Source organism: Tachypleus tridentatus, chromosome 2 (assembly GCF_004210375.1).
Source record: "Tachypleus tridentatus isolate NWPU-2018 chromosome 2, ASM421037v1, whole genome shotgun sequence".
NCBI classification, from domain to species: Eukaryota; Metazoa; Arthropoda; class Merostomata; order Xiphosura; family Limulidae; genus Tachypleus; species Tachypleus tridentatus.
Window position 1 is genome coordinate 116,404,256 of NC_134826.1, and position 10,287 is coordinate 116,414,542.

Consider the following 10,287-nt stretch of genomic DNA (forward strand, 5'->3'; position numbering starts at 1 on the left):
TAGCTACAAACATAATACAATATCTGAATGAGGACTGCCATTTGATGGGGTTAGTGGGAGGTCAACATGTTGTGTGTGTGGCTCACATACCACTCAGAATGGTTTCCCCAAATGATGACGTAGATGGGCGTCTAAGGTGTGGTAAGATTTTTAATTGGTTGTGATGACACCTGTAAAAACAAACTATAGGAATAGGAGTCGGGAGAGAAGGATGAGTATGCTAAGATGGTAAATCCAACACGTGAGGTAGGGAGTGAAACATTACATAAAGAGGAAGATTACCAGTGGATAGATAACTGAGAATTGGAACCATGGACGGTAGCCATGCAGGCAATATAACATTTAGGATCATGCATAAGATATAGAAGACTATCCATTTAAAAAGAGGAAGATAAATGGGGAAATTTAAAGTAGGAAAATTGGTGAAAAGGAGGAATTGCCTGCTTATACTATCAACATCTTAAAAAGAAAAGAGTGACACAGATATAGTAGAATCAAGGTATTATGATAAAAAAATCGCGATAACTCAATGACAAGACAGATAATACTTGACAACCAGGGATAAAAAGTAGCAGCAAATAGGTTGTGAAAGATAAATGACATAGGGAACAGATTCAAATTGTGTTTGGGTAAAGTTGTAGAGAACAATTGTAAGTTTCCAACGAGGGGTAGAGGGTGAGGAAGATGAAGAATCCTGAAAATGAAATTTGAAATTAATAAACTACAGTGAGACTGTAAATGAAGAAAAAATCGAAACATCTAAGTTGTCTAATGAACACCTCGAAAAACTACAAACGAAATTATGGTAAAAGCACGAGCGAGAATAAACATATCTAATAAGTATTGTTTCAAATTCTACAGTGTAGGGGAAGCCAGTAGCGACAGGACAGTGTGTTTCTGTTGGTGAAGGGATGTGACATGCTTATAATACACGCTACACACAATCCGTGATGACGAGAAAACCTACTTGTAAAGAAAATTATATATTTAAAAACGGCTGATATGGATAGAAAAGGCACTAATAGAAGAGCGAACAACGTTTAGACCTTTTTCGGTCATCGTCAGGTTCACAAAGAAAGAAAGGGTTACTGACCGGTAGCCGATCACATGTTTGAAGGCGGTTGTGTATACCCATATTAAGCATGTTAAGGCGTGCGACTTGTAATCCGAGGGTCGCGGGTTCGCATCCCCGTCGCCCCAAACATGCTCGCCCTTCCATCCGTGCGGGCGTTATAATGTGACGGTCAACCCCTCTATTCAGTGGTGAAAGAGTAGCCCAAGAGTTGGCGGTGGGTGGTGATGACTAGCTGCCTTCCCTCTTGTCTTACACTGCTAAATTAGGAATGGCTAGCACAGATAGCCCTCGTGTAGCTTTGTGCGAAATTCAAAAACAAACAAACAATACCTATATTAATAATTAGATTCAACATCTAAGCACGCCCTCTACATTCCTACACTCAATTACACAGCCTAAATACTAGATGGTCAAAAGTTTAAGACCATACTAAAAGAAGTCCTAAACAGGGTAGGAAATGCCCAACAAGAGGTCTCAGCAGTTAATTGCATGGCTCTCTTAGCGAATAACTGCAAACATTCGCTTTGACATGGTAGATATAAGCGTTTGCAGAAGGCTGACTGGAATGTTATTCTAAGTGATGTCCTGCTGAAAGAACCAGTCATTTCCACACAAGCGAGGGCCTTCAGTCAATAAGGATGCTCTCTCCAACATGCCAATGTAGCCAGCTGCTGTTTGACGCCCCTGTATAAGGTGAAGCTCCATTGCTCCATGGAAGTAGAAAGCACCCAAGATCATGATGGAACCTTCTCCACTGTGTCGTGTACAAAATGTCTCCAGTGGGATATCCTTATCGTGTCAGTAACGTTGGAAGCCATCTGGACCATCCAAATTAAATTTTTTCTCATCAGAGAACAAAATCTTCTTCCACTTTTCTACGTGCCATGTTTGGTGCTTCTCAGCAAACTTTAACCAAGCTGTTTCGTGGTGTGGAAGGAGGCGTGGTCTTTGAAGACGTTTACGGTTTATAAAACCTTTCTCCCGTAGATTCCGTCTTATTGTTGTTGAGCTGCATTTTGCATCCGTAAGGACCTTAGTCTGATTCGACGATCGGCTGGTGTCCTGCTGGACAACCCGTCGAATTGTGTCCTGCTCAACGGTGGCGAAATTTTCTTGGGCCGACCACTTGAAATTCCCGTTCCGTATCCCTCAGGGTCTTTTAAGAAATTTGCAACAGAAGTTTTACTACACCCAATCTCACCAGCGATGGCACGCTGAGAGAGACCTTGCTTTTACAGCTCGACAATTCTGCCACGTTCAAACTCTGTCAACTTTTTAGCCTTTGCCACGTTTTTACCCAACGTAACACAGGAGATGTCGGTGGGAGATGTTGACAACGCTAATGCTTGAACACAAATGACTAAATTTCGTTACATGTTTACCGATTAACGCTTCGTTTCGGTATGGTCTTAAACTTTTGACCAGCTAGTATTTAGGCTAATTTCATAGTGTTCACATTTTCCCTAGTAAATGCTAAAAAAGGTTTTATTTTTATTTTCCCCTTTCTTATTTTCATCTTTCGAAGCTCTACTCAAATAAGTGGTTGTGTCTACATATTTTTCTCTATGTTCATTGGCCAGCAGTGTATATACTGGGTATCATATCAGTGATATTGCACCAATCCAACTAAAATTTATTGCTGTGAAAGCAAGGGTTCTCTACCAGATGAAGAGATCAAGAGAGAAGTATTCTCATAGTTTGTGAACCAATAGGAATAAGCTCTTTAATTAAGAGACTAAACTCACAGCTTCTGAAACATAGCAGGTTGATAACTGGATGTTGTGGTATAGGTCAAAAAGAGGAGTTCCAGAGATAGCAGATATTCAAAAGCAAACATCTTTACATCAGTTGATTTATGAAATATCAGTAAAACTGTTAGAATGGATTGTAAGATGTCCAGAGACTGTTATTCTTGAAACCAAGCACTAGAAATGGTTAATGTTCAAAAATGTACCTAGAAAGAGAGACACTGATGAAAGAATGTAGTTACAGGCAAAGTGAAGAAAGAGGAATGCCCAGAATTATGTGGGAATAATCAAACCATCAGAACAACAAGAAGTGAAAAGATGGAGGTAGGGTAATAAGTGAAGTCTGTCTAGCTATCCATAAGCGCCTTGTCTTGGAGACATAAAATATAATGCTGAGTTAGCCAGCAAACAAATTGAAAAAGACACCCAAATGAATCAGACATGAGGTCAATAATGACTTTGAGAGTTTGACCACTCAGTCATTTCTAATGAAAAGACACCCAAAAAAAGGGAAGTTATAATAAAAGACGTTTTCCAGGATGGTGCTAGGAGGAGCTAATTGTCTACATGATGGTGGAAATGTAAACACAGTGAATTCACTATCTGTGCAGAGTCCTAAAGACCTGGTTGAAAGTTGACAGAGCTGTATCCAACCTGAAGGAAAGGGCCATAAACTAAAATATATGGATGTTATGGATGAGAAATAGTGCAGAAAGTCATTCAAAACATCAACATTGCTCTTCAACAAACCAGAACAAATCACCCACCTTAGATCAAGGAAACTTCTATCTTGAACTGACAGTTGACAACATATTGGTTCAATGGCAAGAAATTTATGCAGGGCTAGCAATCTCTCAGCTTAGTGGGATTACAAAAGGTTGGGTGCAAAGTATCCAAAGTTTCCTTTAAGAACTGAAAATAGAAGCAATCTGAAGGGGGCTAAAATAATTCTGGAGTGAAAAAACGAGGTTAAAAGCTGAAACATCTTGAGTCTTCTAGAAAGAAGGTCAACAGATGCACAAAGCATCAGGCCTGATCTACCACCAGACTAGAGTCAAAGGGTAGCTTTAGAAATTAGTCATTTATAAGAACCTTGACAGTTGTTCATCAGGAAGATGATACCAGAAAGAAGCTACAAGACATGTAGCAGGATATGGAGACTTGATGATACTCACAAAGATGAGAATCCTGCTACGTTCTCTTGGACATTAATAAGTGAGAAATGATGAATACTGTGATCTGTTTCAACACTAGTTTATAAAGTATGAAAACTCCTCCCCAAACTTAATGAAGAAATAGCACCAAAGTTCCCTGTGCTAACATTTAAAAGATTAAGCTCTAGCACGTTAAATATTCTAGCTACACAAATCAAATAAACAACGAAACTAAATTCAAAGGGCAATTGTTGAGAAAGAAATCATGGCCAACACAGAGAAGGGGTATGAGAAACCTTCCTTAGTAACACTGTTGAGAGTGCATTTCAGAGCCTCAAAAAATGATGATAGCAAAGACAGTAGGCAAACAAAAGATGAAGATCAGCCAATTGAGAGCGAGAAAGTCAAAACAGGATAAGATTCCTAAACTTGCAGTAAAATTTAGAGGATTGGAGCTCTAGGAATAAAGCAGCGTCTCAACCATAGCCCATGGAGTGGAAATATTAAGGTTTAGAATGATGAAGCAAATGAGAGTCAACATAAAGCTTAGATGGAAATAAAATGTCCATAAAAGTAAAAAGAAAGCCCAAGGTTTAAGGATTCTGTTGTAAATTCACGAATGAATAAGCAAAAACAATTAAAGTAAGAGAAAAAATGTCACAAGCCTGAAATAGCACAGAGTGGAAGGGCAAAGAAAACCATTAAAGTACTTCCAGACATGATTAAAATAAAATTTCGTTTGTGAAAGAGTATCATCTGGTTTTTGGAAAGCTTCAGAAACATGAATTCAATAATTCATATTCCACATGACCCATGAAATGGAAAGTTTTTTATCATATCTTTGTTTCTGTTAAAGAAAAAAAAATGAATTTAACAAATAATAAACTTAAAAACGTAAATTGAAAATATAGATGTAGCATAAAGATTCTTTGTTTCCTAAGAACATAAATAACACATTTTAAGAGTGTATTGTCAAGGAAAAAAAACCTTTGATCTACTTAAAGTTTTTACTGGGAGGACTGTGCAAAGAGTTTGTGTCATCCTCCCACTGATTGTGTAGTATAGTTCTGATGTTACTTGCAACATAGAATAGTGTATGAAACTTTGTAGAATGGATGGCAACTGCCTGTTGTGGAGACATAAGTGTAGAGGACAACGTTTTGAAAGTCTTCCGTCTTTCATCTTCAAGTTTCATCATGAATACTCTCTGCCTAAACAATATATCAAAGAATAGAATAGTGTAATTCACATTATCACATCCAGAGAAGAAAGCTCTGTCAGTGGACTAAAGTATGTATAAATACATTTTGGTACTAGCATTTCTGAGGTACTAGCTAATTGTTCTGTGAAGGAGTGAGTATTGCAGAAAGAAAATAAAAGACAATAACACTGTTATCTGCTCTTTGAATATATATTTGTCAAGTGTTAACTGTTTAATATTCCCCTCTGTCGTCTTTTGTCAAGTTTCAATAGAAAGTTTTATTTCTTTAAAGATTTGACCAATACAGGTGGAGATGTTATTTCATATTAACTGCATTACAAACGTTTTAGTTCATAAAAATTTTCTGTCGACAGACTATAAATAAATGAGTTGAGTGTGTAGCTAATGATAACTGTCATTCCATGTAGAACATTTTACACCTCACAAGTGAATAACATTTTCAGCAATAAAGTAAATTATGATGTTTTAGCTGTGTGTTATTTGAAAAACTTTAAATTACCATACATTTTATAAATAAATGGTTTTCTTCAGTATTAATCAATGTGTATTTTAAATGCTCTTTTCTTCTGTAGTTTTTCCTTATTTATCACAATCAAATGACATTTCAATGGTGTGAATAATTTGATGCCTTCAATGACTTAGTTTCTATCAACTGATGTCTTTCTAGTTTTAAACTGCATAAAATTTTCCCCATGATGCACATATACACACAGATTTTCTACTATGTGGTGTAATTTGTGCTCTTTCAAGTTACAAGTATGAGAAAATCCTTTCCCATAAAAGTCACTAATGTATGCTTTTTTCTTGTATGTGTTTAGACATAAACTTCTATATTTTCGATTTGTTGCAAAACATATTCTACATACATCACATTTTTGGAGCTTTTCTTCTGTTATGAGTTGATAAATACTGTTTCAAGTCACCTTAGTAAATGCTTTACTTCAAACAAATTGTCTTTCTTCTGTATACAGTAACACATATTATTTTAAGCCCAAGTGTATGCTCCAATATTGTACATGATACTATGAATTTGATGTAAAAATTATGTATTTTTCATGTAAATACCCTGCTTTATGTCATACACACTTAAACTGTTTATAAAAGCTTGCTACATTTCATAATGGTATACGTTTTAAATACGGAATTATATTAAACACAACTTCTCTAATATGTGACTGGTTGATCGGACCAACCCCATGCACATTTAGTTAAATGTTGAGCATTTGAAAACCTTTTGGTGCACACAGCAAGAATATGTTTTTTCTTTTCTCCTGTTTGATTATAAACATTGATTTTTTTCAAATGCTCATTTTTTGTAAAACACTTCCACAAATCACACCTCTAAGGTTTCATTTATATATGAGCATTGTCATTTCAAATCTCTCTTTTTATTTAAACCTTTTCTTACAAATGCCACATTCATGTAGCTGTTTTTTTACAAAATAATCTGTAGTTCTACTATGGAATGACTATGATGGTATTGTGTCTCCTTTCTTCTTTTGTCTTGTGAAATATCTTATATTCTATCAGAAAATCTAGAGTTGAGAAATATTCCCCAAACTGGTTACACAGGTTGGTTTCAAAATCTAAGGTATAAAAAGGAAAAAATCACCTTAAAATTAGTTTACTGTAGAAGTTCACTTTACATACTTCAGATTTTAATATGTCAAGTAAAAAAACAAAAACATCCATTATCTTTAAAACTTTTATTATATTAGAATAGTCTTTGCTAATGGCTTGGTAAAAATATTCTCCATCTTTACACAATATATGGGCTCTCCACTGGCACAGCGGTAGGTCTGCAGATTCACACTGCTAGAAACCAGGTTCGATACCTGTGGTGGGCAGAGCACAGATAGTCCATTGTGTAGTTTTATGCTTAATTCTAAACAATCAATCAATCACAATATATGGTCTCACAGAGACTTAAGACAAACAATAAGTGCTTAAACTTTCTAATTATAAATTAGACATTATAGTATTTTGCTTACCCTTTACAATTTAGCTCAGACATGATTAAAACTTTTTCCACAACTGTATTATATGTATCTAGCAGCTAAAAGCATTCAAATGCTTCCTGAGATTGTATGGTATGTCAGACACTGTATTCCAGTAAAATGTTTTCAATGAAGTAGTTAACAATACTTTTAATGTTTGGAGACTTATTCTCACATATGTAGTGAAACACTGACCATGGTGATAAATAGCTTTATTATGTATTTTCATTAGATGCACATACAGTTCATTGATATGACATTTCTGTATAAATTATAATGCAGAAAGTTAAATTCAAATAATAACTGACCATTTACACACTGATTCTGTCTTAAAAGTAGAGTTCTTGGTGAAAAACATTTGTACTTAATTATAGAAGAATTTCACAGAATAAGTAATGGTATTTTGAAAAAAAAAAGCAGATGAATATTAAAAAAAAAACTTGAAAAATGTTGTACTATCAATCAGGTTAATATTTTTTCGCTAACATTCTTAACATAATATACACATGTTAGGCACAATCATTCTATAACTTATGTTAGATTAATATAAGTCTTTATTGAAGATTTTAACAGTGTTAGTGAATGTATAAACCAAAAAATTAAACATCTGCTTCTATCTTCAACTAACACTAAACCAATTAGACATTTTGTGCATATACATTATGGTTTTTAAATGTCTGAAAAAAAAATACCACAGTAGAATAAGTGCCTATAGAAAAAGGATGTTTAATCTTGTAAAATCCAACTTAATAATAGCAGTGTGACAATGTAAGACATAAGAATATGAAAAACTATTTGAAATCTGTTTGAAATGATAAACTATCCATGAAAGTGATTGTGGACGACATTTACTATTCATTATATGAATTAACATATCAATCCTTCCATTTATTTGTTTAGGATAACAGCTTTGAGTCATTGACATAAGAAGAATATTTAAATTTAAAACATATATATATATACTCTTCAAAAAAAGAAACGCAAAAGGGATATTTTTGTTATTTTAAAGAGAAATATATGTAATAACGTTACAAATTCAGAGTATGTGATGTTACACGTGTTAAAGCACTGATTGTCAGACCAAAATGACAATAAAAGTTGTGCACTTTGAAAACGGAGGAAATCATCGGATTTTTCGCCAAAACGCATTCGTGTCCAATAAATTTGTTTGAGAGATCTGCATGTTCTGCAAGTGCAACATGTGCAAAATCCCTATAAAAGTGACGGGTTCTCGGTTTCCATAGCTCAGTGTTAAGCCATCGACACGCAATACAGTTACGCCAAGACTGACTGAAGCACAACGCAACAACGCCATTGGTCGCTTGGAAGCAGGCGAATCTCGATCAGATGTTGCCAAAGCTGTGAATGTTCACCCAAGCACCATCACAAGGCTATGGAATCGTCACCAACAACATGAATCAACTCGTGACCGTCCACGATCTGGCAGACCTCGTGTGACCACGCCCGCACAAGATCGCTACATCCGGTTACGTCACCTTCAGGATAGGACCACCACTGCAACGCCTACTGCCTCAACCATACCAGGGCTGCGTAGGATTTCCGATCAGACCTTACGCAACTGTCGACGAGATTCTTAGGCCCCATGTGCATCCCATCATGGTGAACGTCAACGACGTTTTTCAACATGACAACGCCCGTCCTCACACAGCCCAACTCACCACTGTCTTCTTGAGACACCACAACATCAAAGTTCTTCCCTGGCTTTCCAGATCACCAGATTTAAACCCCATCGAACATCTTTGGGACGAGTTGGACCGACGTCTGGGACGGCGACAACCTCAACTGCAGACTCTACCTCAGCTTGCAGCAGCTTTGCAGGCTGAGTGGACAGCCATTCCACAGGATGTGATTCGTCATCTCATCGCTTCCATGGGCAGGAGATGACAAGCAGTTATTGATGCTCCCGGGGGGCATACTCGTTATTGACGTTGAGTGACGTTAAACTTCAACTAGTGAGCGTGGACTTCGCCTTTGCAGACTTTGGATGTTCAGCAGTGAATGTGCAAAGTTTCACACATGTCATACAGAAGTACCCCGAATAAACTTGTTAACAATATGTTTCAAATTTTGCCTTTTGCGTTTCTTTTTTTGAAGAGTATATATTCACACATATTTTATAAAGCTTAAACAAATGCATAACATATTAAAATTTTGCATTTTAAGATTACATAAGTATATTTTATAAAGTAAGATAATGTTGTAATTATTTTTGTGTAAACAACTACAGGTAGCTAGAAACTGGTATTCTAAAGGCAATTAAATCACTAAAAGCCTCTATAAGTTTCCATATTAGGTGGTGAGAATTTTTAATTATCTTTTTAAAGGTAGTAAAACTGGAGGTTTTAAATTATTAATTACAGCAACAGAACTGAAGTATTATAAATATTATCGTCACAATATGTGAACAGACAATATAGGAAAGTGAGCTCTAACTTATTTTAGTTGAAGTTTTTCACTACTCTCCAGTGTGGTACTTCACCTCCAGATTTCTCTTCAACAGATTTAACAGAGACACCATCTTCTGTTACAGTTTTATGTCCTGTTTGTGAACTTAAGCTTATAAAAACATATTAAATAAACAGGTTAATAAAATAAATTTTTGGATAACAATAATATTGTTGTTTTAAGGAAAAATACACCGTGTATTATTTGCAAAATTAGTTTCTTCTTATCTTGAGGAATCTTTGACTTGACTTTATACCAGTAAAAATAACCATTTTAATTTATTATTAATATAGTAAGTAATTATTAGTTAAAATCAAATCATTGACTAACAAGGTCACAAACATATGAAGGAGTATTAAACTAAATTATGTAGTTTCAATTTTATAAAATATTTAAACATCTTATAGTTTTTTGCTTAGAATGCAAGAGAGTTTTACTTTGGAATGACTCAAAGTTGGATTTCAAATGTTTAGATGGGGTTTTGTTGGATATGCATGTGTGTTTAGTGTAAGAGTTATTATTTAGTTCATTTAGTAATCTAATATTTAATGAGTATTTAGTTTTCATAACAAGGATGTTAAACTTAATTATTTTAAATGCAGAATTATAACAAATTTCATTAAGT